Here is a 14,228-nt window from a genome sequence, read left to right as displayed (position 1 = left end):
AGATTTAATTAACTTACTTATTTGAGAAAGAGAGGAGAGCTAGGAGCAGAGGGAGAGGGACAAGCAGACTCCGTGCTGAGCAGAGAGCCCGATGCAGGGCTCGATTCCACCAACCTGAGATTATGACCTGAGCCAAAGTCAGATGCTTAACCGGCTGAGCCACTCAGGTGCCCCCGGTTTTAGTAACTTCTGGGAACAAGAATACATAGGGTGGCAGAGTTACAATTTCAACCAAGCTCTTATTTTCAGGTCGTTGTTCAAATGATCTCAGACCACGTGATTAAAATTAATGAATGATAAATAACTGTAGGGTAAACCTGATATATCTCTGCTCTTAAATAAACACACACGTATGTGTGTGCATAAACACACCTGTAGTAGAAATAAATACATACCAAACAGATGGGTACATGACATACGTACTTATGTACATATGTAAATCTATCAACTGGAATGTTTGTATTTAGTGATGTGCCATCATTAAATGTACCACCCAAATTGAGTTAGATGATGATGGAGCTCCTTAGTGAATTACCTCTGTCCTTTGTTCTGGCAGTTTCCAGAAATGGAACCTATGCCAAGTATGAATCATCTTTTTCTGGCACCGGAAAAGCTATTTTCAGCAGAGCCACACTGCAGGGTCATTACTCTTAAGGTTGCATTATAGGGCATCAGAGGAAATGACATAATCCAACTCAATTCCCAAAGAGTGGCAAGTGGAGGAAGCTTAAGGCTACATCATGCCACCTATATATTCTCCCCCAAAAGTCACAAACTTCTTAATACGGTCCCTGAGGGAGAAAAATCCCTCTCAGGATAAATGAGGGGAAATGGCCTGAGATATGCCCTGCTGGTCTAAAACTTCCTTCATGTATTTACTGTAACAATGAATGTATATAATAATATACATAAAATAATACAACAGGCTTTTATTTATATTATAAAAATACATCCTCAATGTTTGAATGCTATTTTTCACACTTTCCACAGAGCGCATGAGACCCTTAATAACCCTCATAATAATAAAACGCGTAGGGGATAAAATGACTGTGAAAAAGCATCAGGGAGAAATGTTGACCTATGTAGTTTCGATGACATAGCCTCATTCATTGGAAGGTATTACTTAGATTTACTTTTCTCATTATTGAAAGAACGCAGGGGGTTAGTGTGCCACCTTTTCACTGCTCAAGGACTGAAAGAGAATTCGATTTTCCTCTCAAGTGAACTGTGTGTTGGACCCCACAAAACAGTCTTCCTAACAGGCTTTTAGTCTTGCTATTCCTTGAAGAGGGCTTAGCGCCACTCAGCATGGGTAAAGATTGGGCTAAGTGGCCATGTTGTCAGTGGTGCCCCTGCCTAATGTATGGAAGCCAAAATTTCACCCTGGACATTCCTTTGTCATTTTTAATGCAGATTTTCCATCACATTTTTTGTTGTTTCTACAAGTGGTGTTATCACTGCCTTGTTCTGCCCTGAAAAGATCTAAACATGATGGTTTGTAATTAAGTAGTAGCAAAACAGAACAAAAGCAGCCATTGCGATCTAAAGTATTTCGTGCTCCAGGACAAAAGCACAGTAATTATCCCGTGTGTAAATGAAACTTGGAGGCAGGTCACAGACAACCAAAGCAGGACTGTTGAATTTAGAGTTCCAGAGCTAGTTTCCAGACAGCTTCTGAACCACCCTTCATTTTGCTGACCTTCATTATTTCTATTTTGCTGAACCATATTGACACTCGAGCGGTTGGGAAGAATTACCTGTGGTTTGTACTGTTCTGAAAGTTTTAATTGTATTTACAGCCTCATTTGTCATTTCTTCTTGTTCTCTATTTCTCGTCTTCCTTTACGCTTGCTTCTCTCCTTCCTCTATAAATCTAAAGTGGAGAACAAGTGAAGAGAATCGCAACAGAATTTGTAGATTAGAGGGAACAATACTGAGCCTTTTCCCTCTCCTCTAACCTCCATGGCATTAAAATACCATTTCTCTATTGTGTTTGGAAAAATAAATTATTTTTAATAACATCTTAAACAGTCTCTTTATTTATGCATGTACATATGTATTCATTTAACTTTTTATGTTGGAACACTTTAGATTTTCAGAAGTCACAAAGATAGTGCAGAAAGTTCCCGGATCGCCCAGCTTGGTCTAATGTAACATTTTACATAATTGCGCTACGTTTGCTAAAACTAAGACATTAACACTGATATGACACCACTAAGCTACAGACTATTTGGAATTCACCAGTTTTTCCATTAATGTCTTTTTTTTACGCCAACATCCAATTCAGGATCCCACACTGCATTAATTTGTCGTGCTTCCCTTGTCTCCTCTAATCTGTGATGGTTTCTTAGTCCTCCTTTCTGTTTCATACCTTTGAAACTTTAGAAGGGTCTTGGTAATCAGAAGCTTTACAGAATGCCCCTCCATTTTATTTTATAATGGGCTTATGGGTTGGGGGGGAAATAACGAAGAAGTAAAGTACATACACATCGTATCAGGGAGTACATGAGAACGATATAATTGATCACCAGTGATGTTAATCTTGATTATGTGGTTATCGTGGTATCTGCCAGCTTTCTCCACTGTAAAGTTACTGTTTTTCCCTTTGCAGATTCTACTCTTTGGAAGTGAGTCATTAAGTCCGGCTGACACAGGGGAAGGGAATCAAGCTTCACCTCCTAGAGGGGGAACTATCTACCTATATTATTCCAGATTCTTCTATAACAAAGATTTGTTTGTTCTTTCCCATTTATATAGTTATATCAGCATGCACTCAGGTATATCTGTTATTCTTTGGATTATAGTCCGATACTATTATTATTATTTCTCCAATCATTCTAGTTTTGGCACCTAGGGATTCTTTCAGGTTGAGTCCTATATTCTTTTGGCATGGTCTCCCCACCTTTTTTCCCAGCACTCCCTTACTTTTGTCACTACAACGCTATAGTCCTACCAGATGCTCTAGAGCGATCCTGTATTACTTTGGCTCAAGCATAGAATCAGCTATTTCTCCAAGGACCCTGGTTCCTGGTGTTTGAGAACGATGTTTGAAAACCAACATCCGGGCACTGGACGTGCTCATGGCTACCTACATATCACTGCTTCTAGGCTGTCTCAGGAGACAGGGTTAAAATGATCCAGGTATAAACACACATTTCTATTGATGTATTTATCTATTTGTATATATGTTAACATAAATCATACTTGTTTCTCCAACTCTAAGCCACCACACAGGTGTTAACCTTTCCTCCACTTCTGCCTGCTCATTTGTAACTTGTTTCTCTAACATTGAGAAAGTTGGCTCCCGTTATCTCCAATTTATTTACTGATTTTTTTCACCTTGTGTATACATGCAGATTAATTCCAGAATTGATAATGCATACCCCTATGAGAAAAAAAAAATTTTACCAACCAGAGTACCTTGTTTATCCAGGTTTTTTTTTCTTTATCTTTACAGTGTCCAAAGCACTATTTTTCCAAAGTTAATTACACTGGCTCCTCTCCCTGCTAACCCTTTCATTGTGCCATACTCTTTTTTTTTTAGTTTTATTTTTTTAATTTTTATTTTTAAATTTTTATCTATTTGAAAGATTTTCTTTTTTTCTTTTTTTATAATCATATTTTTTATTATATTATGTTGCCATACTCTTATAATAAAATAGGTACAATCTTCATTCTATCATGGGATCTTCAACATTTTGGTTGATTTTTTTTTTTAACTTGCACACAGAAAGGCTTACTCTTTGTTACATACAGTTCTGTGGGTTTAACAAATTCATAGTTATGCATCTACCAACACAGTACAAGAGAAAACAAAAGAGTTCCATCACCCTAAAATTCCCCTGTGTGGCTGCTTTCTATTTAATCTCTCTTCTTCCCCCATTCCCCAGCAAGCACTGATCTCCTATTCCTACAATTTTCCCTTTTCCATAATGTCATATAAACAGAACTAATTACACCTAATTACACACTCTGCAGCATTTTGGTTGGGCATTCTTTCACTCAGCAGCACACATTCGAGATTCTTCCATATTGTTGCATCAATCTGTTAACACACCTTTTTTACTGCTGAGTCGTATTCCATTATATGGACGTGCCATCCGCTCACTTGTTGAAGGACATCATGGTTATTTTCAGATTTTGCTGATTATGAATGAAACTACAGTGAGCACTCACATACAGGTTTTGGTGTAAATATGTTTATCACTCACATGGGCAAATAAACTTACTTGGAAATAAATTCAATTCACTTGGGAACTGGATCGTTGGATCATATGTTAAGTATATGTTTATATAAGAAACTGCCAAACTGACTGCCAGAGTGGCTGTACCATTCTGCATTCCACATAGCGATGAATGAGTTCTTGTTGATCTTTGTTCTTGTCGGCATTTGGTATTGTCACTTTTTATGGTTCTAACACTTCTAGGAGGTATGTAGTAGTATCCCACTGTGGTTTTAATTTGCATTTATCTAACGACAAATGATGTTGAGCATCTTCTCATTTGCCAGCTTTATTATTTTCACTTGCCATCATTGTAGCTTCTTTGGGGCAGTGTCTGTTCATATATATATATATATATATATATATATATATTTAATTTTTTTAAAAGATTTTATTTATTTATATGACAGAGAGAGAGAGACAGCCAGCCAGAGAGGGAACACAAGCAGGGGGAGTGGGAGAGGAAGGAACAGGCTCCCAGCAGAGGAGCCTGATGTGGGGCTCAATCCCAGAACGCTGGGATCACGCCCTGAGCCAAAGGCAGACGCTTAATGACTGAGCCACCCAAGTGCCCCTGTTCATATATATTTTTTGCCAATTTTTAAATTACATTGTTTTCTTATAAAACTAATTTCAGTAACTACTTCCCTATCGATATGGGATATTGTATATTTGCCTGTCTCACCAGTGGGGAAGATATTCCAGTCAATTCTCATTGTTTAGGGTAGTTATATCCCATGAAGTCATCACAAACACTGAATGAGCAAACACTGAACCATTGCTCTTAGCGGAAATATATACATACACATGCATACCTCACAAAGCTTATAATCTTAAATCCTAAAGATTCAAGATAGATAGATTCCGTTTTATTTTACAAAAGGGAAAAGGCAGTTCTGAAGTGTTATGTACTTGATGGAGGTGTTTGCACTGACAAGTACCAGAGCTGCATTTCAAACTCCCTGGGCCAACTGGCCCCGGGGCAGGGCCTCCTCCCACCGCACCACCTCCTCCAGTCAGCTCTGCCCCAGCTGGGAAGGTGAGCGTTGAGCAACCCAAATTTTTCACCACTCCAAGCATGTCCACAATGAGTGAGCTGATTTGGGGGTTACAAATAGATTTTAGGAGGTAGGCGAATTCACAAATACAGAATCTGTGAATAATGAAGATGGGTTGTACTTGGGAAGTTTCTGGAAACCAACTCAGGCAAAAGATGCTATAAAATAGTTCTGACTTTGCGCCTTATCTCGAAGAAGGCATCTACATAGCGGTGAAAAATATATACCAATCCCATTCTTGTCCATCTACTTTGCCTCATGGGATTCTACATACTTTGCATTTAAAAACATTTTCTAAATAATGAAAACTATAGTTCACTCTACTGCATACGATTGAGGATCTAACATAAATATGTTAAAGCACTGTATCTCTCTCTAACAGGCATCTGGTCCGATGAATCAAAGTTCACACATTCGAAGGGTAAAGACACTCAAAGTGTCACCCACTACCTGCCTCTGTAGCCACGGTCTCCTGTTTAAAGGAACTGCTCCAGCAGTCAGACGTTACCCCCCTGGCTTCTGGAGCCAGTATGCCCCAGATCTTTGCGTTTTCCTACAGCAGACCTACATCTATGAGTGGTGGAGTGACTGCGGATGACTCGAACGTGCAGAAGCTGATTGATGGAGCATGGTGCATCCCTTAATTAAGTAGAAGCTACTAATAAAAATGAACTTCCCGGATGATTTGTGGGGGCCTGGCCACACAGCCATATGTGCCTCCCAGCAGTAGGAAACAGGAGTGGTACCCAGCTAGTACCAGTTTAGAAGGGAGATGATATTTTGTTGTAAAGGGGGGAAAAGCTTTGTGGCCCCTTTTGGCTTTGCAGCATGAAAATGGAGAGAACCTGGCCTAACAAGTTGATGGTATTCCTTATTAGCCTCTGGCTTAGCTGCTCTAGTATTTGAGCCTTACTTCTGCCCTTCCCCCCACACCCTCCAGCCCCAGGAGGAAGCATGGAGGGAGTGAGAGGGGTAGGGAGAGTGAGGGCCTGGGCCACGGGGAAAGGGTGAACCGGTGACCATGCATTTATTTTGCTGCCTTTTGAAGAGTTTCAACTAATGTATTCCGTGGAAAGAGCATTCTGTTTGTCCTGAGACAATTATTATTCCAGAGAAACTCTACGATGTGGTCAGATTACATTAGCCTTCTCCTCTTCAAGGAGATCCTCCAACCTCACTTCCTCTGTGACACCATCATAATTACATGTCTGCCCGACACAGACACTTGCTCCTCTGGCTAGAACCCGGGCTGACAGGAACGCACCATGCTGATGTCTGCTGTGCTGCCCTCCATTCTTGCTGTTCTTACTTTCTCTGTTGTCCTATCTGTGGACCAGATAAGTCCGTGCCATTCTGGAATCAGTCATCTCCACAGGAAGGTCTTAAGACCGTAGGCTCTGGGCATCCAAATTCTCAGGCCGACCTTCCCTCCTACATCCCGTTCCAGCCCTTCTCCTACCCCTCTTAATATTGAGCCCTCTCTCACACGCTGCACATTTTACTTCTTTATGGTCTCTCTCCCACTAAAATGTAAGCTCTGTGACATCAGGAATTTGGGTTTACTTTCATCTGTCCTATATCCCCAGCTTGTAGAACAGTGCCCGGCAGAGTAGACAATAAATACCTCTTGAATGTAATAACAAAATGATCTTTCCTGGAGCAATTTTTCGAAGGCAGAGGATATGTCTATTTAGTCTCACACTATACAGCATTTGTCTTTTCTCTGTTTGACTTGATACATTAGTATAATACCCTAAAGACCATCCACGTTGTTGCAAACAGCAAGATTTTATTCTTTTTTATGGCTGAGGAGTATATAAACTGCAACGAACAGAGGGGTGCATACACCTTTTCAAATTAGTGTTTTCGTTTTCTTTAGATACCCAGAAGTAGAACTGCAGATAGTTCTATTTTTAATTTAATACAAACTCCATATAATTTTCCATAATGGTTTCACCAATTTATATTTGTACTGATAGTGTGTGTTTCCTTTTCTCCACATCCTCACCAGTACCTGTTATTTCTAGTAGTTTTAATAGCCCGTTTTGACAGGTGTGAGGTGATTTTTCATTGTGGTTTTGACATGCATTTCCCTGATGATTAATGATGTCAAGTATTCTTCCATGTGTCTGTTGGCCATCTGTATATCTTCTTTGGAAAAGCATCTATAAACATTCTCTCCCTGCGTTTTATTCAGATTATTTTGTTTGGGGTTTATTTTGTTTTGTTTTTGGTTATTGAGTTGTATGAGTTCTTTATATAGTTTGGACGTTACCCCTTATTTGATACATGATTTGCCAATATCTTGTCCCATTCAGGAGGTTGTCTTATCATTTTGTTGACAGTTTTCTCTGCTGTGCAGAAGCTTTTTGGTTTGAGGTAGTCCCATTTATCTATTTTTGTTTGTGTTGCCCTTGCCTTTGGAGTAAAAACCAAAAAGCTTCGCCTAAGACTGATGTCAAGGAGTTACTGCCTATGTTTTCTTCTAGGGATTTTATGGTTTCAGGTCTTACATTCAAGTCTTTAATCCATTCTGAATTAATTTTTGTATACAGTATAAGTGCTCCAGTTTCATTCTTTTGCATGTAGCTGTCCAGTTTTCTTAACACCATTTATAGAAGAGACTGTCCTTCCTCCATTGTATATTCTTGCCTACTTTGTTGTAAATTATTTGACCATATATAATTGGGTTCATTTCTGGGCTCTCTATTCTGTTCCACTGATATATATGTCTGTTTTTATGCCCATATCATACTGTTTTAACTACTATAGCTTTGTAGCATGGTCTGAAATTGGATCATGATACCTCTGGTTTTGTTCTTAAGATTGCTTAGGCTATTTGGGGTTTTTGTAGTTCCATAGAAATTTTAGAATTGTTTGTTCTAGTTCTGTGAAAAATGCCATTGGGATTCTGATAGGGAATGCACCAAATCTGCAAATTGCTTTGGGTCGTATCACCATTTTAACAGTATCAATTCTTCCACTCCAGGAGCACCAGATACCTATTTATTTGTGTCTTTTTTAATTTCTTTCCTCAGTGTCTATTGATAGGTTTCAGTATAAAGGTCTTTCATCTCCTTGGTTAGATTTATTCCAAGGTATTTTATTCTTTTTGAAGCAATTGTAAATGGTCTTTTTTCTTCAATTCTCTTTCTGATAGTTTGTTATTAGTGTATACAAGTGTAACATGTTTTTGCATATTTATTTTGTATCCTGCAACTTTACTGAATTCATTTATTAGCTCTAACAGTTTTCTGGTTTATGGTTTTCTATATATAGATCAAGTCATCTGCAAATAGTGACAGTTTCACTTCTTCCTTTCTAATTTGGATACCTTTTATTTTTTTGTCCTTGTCTAACTTTCATGGCTAGGATTCCAATACTATGTTGAATACAAATGGTGAGAGTGGGCATCCTTGTCTTATTCCTAATCTTAGAAGAAAAGTTTATTATGTTTAGGCATGTTCCCTCAATACCTACTTTGTTGGGAGTTTTTTAAATCATAAATCGCTGTTACATCTTGTCAAATGCTTTTTCTGCATTTATCCAGATGTTCATGATTTTTATCTTTCATTTTGTTAATGTGGCCTATCATATTTATCGATTTGCAGATGGTGAACCATCCTTGCGTCCCAGGAATGAATCCTACTTGATCATGGTATATGATCCTTTTAATGTACTGTTGAATTTAGTTTGCTAATATTTTGTTTAGGATTTTTGAATCTATATTTATTGGCCTGTAATGTTCTTTTCTTTGCTTTTTTCTTTTCTTTTCTTTCTTTCCCCTCCACCTCCCTCCCTCCCTCCCTCCCTCCCTCCCTCCCTCCCTCCGTCCTTCCCTCCTTCTCTTCTTCTCCTCCCCCTCCCTCTTCCTCCTCTTCTTCTCTTTCTTCTCGCTCCCCCCCACCCTGCCACCTATCTCTGTGTGTGTGTGTGTGTGTGTGTGTGTGTGTGTGTGTGTGTGTGATCTTTGTCTGGTTTTAGTATCAGAGTAATCCGGGGTAATCCTGGTCTTATAAAGTAAGTTTGATAGTGTACTGCCCTCTGCAATTTTCTGGAAGATTTTGATAACAGGTATTAAATCTTTGAATGTTTGGTAGAATTCACTAGTGGAGCCATCTGGTTCTGGATTTTTGTTAGGAGATTTTTGATTACTGATTCAATCTTACTAGTAATCCTTCTACTCTGATTTTTGTTTATCTTTTCAAAGAAGTAGCTCAGGGTTTCAACCCTCTTTCTTATTTTTAACTGATAGCATTGTTAGTTTCTGGAAGGCAGGGACCATAATAGACTAGCCTAGTTCTAGTATGATGAATAAGTATGACTCCTCACAACAATTGGGGACCTTCTCTTAAACTCAAAGTTGATATTAAAATATGTCACCAGAAAATGAAAATAGAGAACTTCAAGGGGGTGAAACAGGCTCTAATCTTCAGTAGAAACTGGAAAAGTGGGGCCCTGGCCACTGCAGAGGCCCAGGGAAGTCTATTTCTGCAAAGACCAATTGAGCTCTGATTGTAGAAATTCTCCAAGTGTCCTTCTGTCCTTGATGTGGTTTCTCAAGTGTATTTGCCATCTATTCATCTGCATGGCAGGGAGATTTCTCAGTATAGGTTAGGAAATTGATATTTTGCAACAATTCTATCATGTATGAGTCTGGGCAACATCAGTTCTCTTTTCCAAGGCTAATTAACCCCTGGATAAGCAAAGCACTGAGATGAGAGTCCCAACTTCCTAGAGGGAAAGTCACAGTGCACAGTGAAAAGATCATGGTCCTTGGAGTCAGACAGACCTAGATTTGAGGTCTGGTTCCATCAATAATTAGGTATGGCATCTTGAGCAAAGTGTTTACTTTTATCTGCAAAAATGATTATTATGAAAATTGAAAGGAAAAAGGTACAAAAAGCATACATCTAAAAGCCTATGTTATTGCAAATGATAAAGGGCAGTTTCCTTATCTCAATAAATCTAGGAAATAAACAAATCTTTTCTGTAAAGGGCTGAACAGTAAATATTTTAGGCTTTGTGCAAGACACAGTCTCTGTCATAAGCACTCATCTCTGCCACTGTCCTGCAAAAGCAGCTATAGACAATATGTAACTGAAAAAGCTTGACGCATAAAACTCAATTTACAAAAACAGGCAGCTGGCCAGACTGGCAAGCAGCGCTTCTCAAACTTGAATGGGCATGAGTCACCCAAGGATCTTGTGAAGATGCAGACTCTGTCCTGTAGGGGTACACCTGGGCCTGATTTTGCATCTCTAACAAGCCTCTGGGTGCAACATGGATACATACAGGTAAGGGTAACCTGGGAAACTTTTCTGATCGTCAGACCACCATATTTATTTCATTTGACTACTGAGGTAGAGTGCTAAGTCCTTCTGGACTGCTATAACAAAAATACCATATACTGGGTGGTTTAAACAACAAACATTTCGTTCTCATGGTTCTGGAGGCTGGGAAATCGATGAACAAGGCACTGGCAAATTCAATGTCTGATGAGGGCTGTCATTCTGGTTCATAGACAGCTGTCTTCTTGCTGTGTCCTCACATGGTTGAAAGAATGAAGGCACTCTCTAGGATCCCTTTTATAAGGGTATTAATCCCCCAAAGGACCCACCTCCAAATACCATCACAAGTTTCAACGTATGAATTTGGGGGGGGGGGCACAAACATTCAGTCTGTAGCAGTTGTCAACTTCTCAAAATCTTTCAAATAACTCATATTAAGATATATTTACCATTTCTTACTCCATGCATCTTTGATGTACTGTACTGATTTGAGTCCTAAACTTCAGTTTTAGTGAGTTTTAATGCTAATTTTACTTAGACTAAGAGCAATTCTTCCCTGGTTAGATTCTGTGTCATTCTCTCTCTCTCATTTTCATAATAAATGAGCTCTTAACTTAATGGGATTGTTCTAGAATTACACAAACTGGCTGTCACATCTCACTTTCCATGGTGATGTTTAATGGTACACTCTTCCAGTCTACTCCAGGAATAATGACTTCCTATGATGGCTCCGATACCATTTGTAAAGATGCCATTCTATAAAACCAATGAAGGAAGTACCAATTGTCTGGAAGCAGATGGCAGGTAGTAGATGCTAACCGGCCTTGCCCAATGCTGAGTCAAATTTAGCTGCTCAACTAGGTACTGATTGCCTTGCTCTTTGAGTAGAAAATCGTTCTCTAAGGGCATGGCAGTGAGGGCTTTCAAATTCATTTTGGCTTCCTGTGACCAACTCAAAACATAACTATGTCCTAGCTTTTTTCATCCCAAATAACCTCAGTACAATACTCTAAAATTAATCCACTTTTAACTTGAAACTTAACTGAGATGTGCCATAAAAATGTTCTGTCTACTAAAACATCCTAGTCCTCCTTCGCAGCCTAATCTGCTGAGTTTATTTTGGTGGTGGCTTAACTTCTGAGTTTAGGAGTATTACAACAAAAAACCAGCATCTTAGTGAGTTCAGATCTAAATTCAGACTATTCAGAAAAATAAAGGAGTATACTTCCTGATTTTCCTAGGCAAGGAGACTCCATAAACCTTGATAACATTTTAGTTTTTCATGTTCTCAGTCAGCAAATTGTCCTTAAACTGAACCTAAATTCTTCTTGCTGCAAAATAAACCCATTTCCCTTAAAAAAAAATTTTTTTAAACAGCTGCTAAGCACTACTTTTCCAACAGCAATTATCCTGAACTAATCTTCAAAGTCTCTTGGAGGCACTCGTTTTCCAGAGATTTGAGTAGGGATTCTAGGCAAGGTGGAAGGGCCAGAAGAAAGTGTGGCTTGAAGAACACTGCTTGTGTTTACCAGCTGAATGCAAAGATAAAGATAACGATTGCCTAATTGTAAGAAATATAAAAAAGTTGTCCTTTCTTTGTACGCTGATGCTTTTTAAACTGTTTTTTAGAATGTTCTTTAAAGCTTCCTCTACTTCTGTGATGCTTAACTAGGAATTAAATCAGTGTAGCATTTTAGAGCTAGGAATTATCTTTGTTCATCTTGCCTTTACCTTAGTTTATAGACGAAGATAACTAGGCACAGACAGAGGTCAAATGATGAACAATGAAGCATTAACTAAGGATTGTCCATACTCTGCACATAGCAAATAAACTTTGGGGCTTTGCCAGACTCCTGAGAGGTAACCTGTAAGTCCTTGGGATATCTTTCCTGATAAGGCTGTCCTTGTGTATCTGGGGGCTTTGGGCCATGACAGAATCCATGCTAACGATGTGATTTATGGTGGAGCATTTGGCCCATGTGCTATCAGGTTACCTCTGAAGGGGCTGAACACTAACTTCAGCCACATAGGGGGTCAGCATGTCTGTGAGATTAACCCGCCAGGAAAGACGTTGGACTCCAAGACTCACGTGAGCTTCCTGGGTTGGAAATACTCCATAAGTACTGTCACGCATTGTTTCTGGGAAAAAGAAGTGTGGACTACACTAGGAGACGACATCGAGAAGCTTACACCTGCTGTCTCTTGGACCCGGACCTATGTTCCTTTTCTGTGGCTAACTTTAATCTTCATCCTTTTGCTGTAATAATGGTAATCATGAGTACAACAGCTTTTCTGAGTTCTGTGAGTCCTTCCAGAAAATCACTGAACCTAAGAGTGGCCTTGGGGATCCCTGAATATAAACGACTTTTCTGAGTTCATAGTTATTTGTGGCAGAATTTGAACAAACCAACTCTTCTCATTCATTTTTACAACTCCACGTAACTAATTAGTTACTCATTAACACATTTGTCCCTGTAGGCAACCACGAAATACATAAAGGAAGTCTATCATGACCAGGAGCTAGGAAAGCAATGGTAACCATGATGAGCTTTCTTCTACAAGGAGTTACCAAGTCTACTGTGATCTTCATATTCTCACACGATTTTGATCCCGAAATTCCAGTTTTAGTTAGTTGATTCTTATAGAATTTATATGTCTCTTCTTTGGTTTGCCATTGTGAATCTCTTAAAAAATCTATCATAGTCTCCTCTATATTATAACAATTGTACTGTATGATTTTAAGTGCTGTATATATGGGAAAATCTGCCATGCATGTTTGCAACCACCTTTCTCCCTATAACCACTCATGGAAAACTTATACATTCAATATACACTTATATGATAAATTAATCAGTGTATGAATGAGTGACTGATGAATGGATGAACGGATGAATGTTTGGTAGCATAGAAAAGTGCCATCAAGTTCAAGTTATAATCAAATGGTCTCCAAAGTCTCTGTGGACGAAACACAGGGGATAAACTATTTGATGAATAAAATAAAGGTCTCCAAGGATTTAACAATGAAGATAACAAAGACCTATCCATGCAAAACATTTTCACTAATGAACTATATTTTCATATACTGTATTTTTCAAAATACAATAAACGTGACAGTTTTTAAAAACTATGGATTTGTATCTTCCGAAGTGAAAATATCTAAAATGTCCTCAGCTCCCCTGAAGCTCTTTGCAGGCAAAGAAAATTAAAGAGAGCAGAGTCTCATTTCTGAGACTCACGATCACTCCAGCAAATCAGTCAGGACAAGAACAATATCATACTGTCTGTCCTACTTTGTCTAGCACCAGAAGGGTTGGTTATATTTAGCCAGGAGAAGAAAGCTCAGAATGATAAAGATACAGGCTCACTCAGGGACAATTTCAACAAGGAGATAGGGGAGAAGTATGTCTGTGTTAAGAGGTAGGAATGTGAAGAGCTGGGTGGATTTACCAGCATGTTCTAAATACAAATCTATTGACCATAAAAATGTAAACATTCTCAAATGATGGGAGCTGATGATATAGACAGAAATTCCCCAGCAGCCAGTCTAGTACAAGTATCAGGGAGAATTCCTTCACAGATAAAAGACACTATGCCAAGTATAGGGATTGCATTAAAGGATGATATCAGTTCATTGCCTCTCAGCTCCAACTCCACCT

The 14,228-nt window shown here is 38.9% G+C and overlaps 1 protein-coding gene across 1 annotated transcript in view; it reads right to left on the bottom strand.

Moving 5' to 3' along the window:
• Window positions 1-914: 914 nt before the first annotated feature.
• The window catches only part of SPATA17 (spermatogenesis associated 17), a 202,957-nt gene continuing 189,643 nt past the window's right edge, over window positions 915-14,228 (bottom strand). Inside the window, exon 11 of the mRNA XM_057315487.1 lies at window positions 915-1,873. The gene's annotated coding sequence lies outside the window, so the exon portion shown is untranslated. The remainder of the gene's footprint in view (window positions 1,874-14,228) is intronic.

Source organism: Ursus arctos, unplaced genomic scaffold, assembly GCF_023065955.2.
Source record: "Ursus arctos isolate Adak ecotype North America unplaced genomic scaffold, UrsArc2.0 scaffold_2, whole genome shotgun sequence".
NCBI classification, from domain to species: Eukaryota; Metazoa; Chordata; class Mammalia; order Carnivora; family Ursidae; genus Ursus; species Ursus arctos.
The sequence above is the reverse complement of the archived record's forward strand: the minus strand, read 5'-3'. Positions and strand labels throughout refer to the sequence as shown.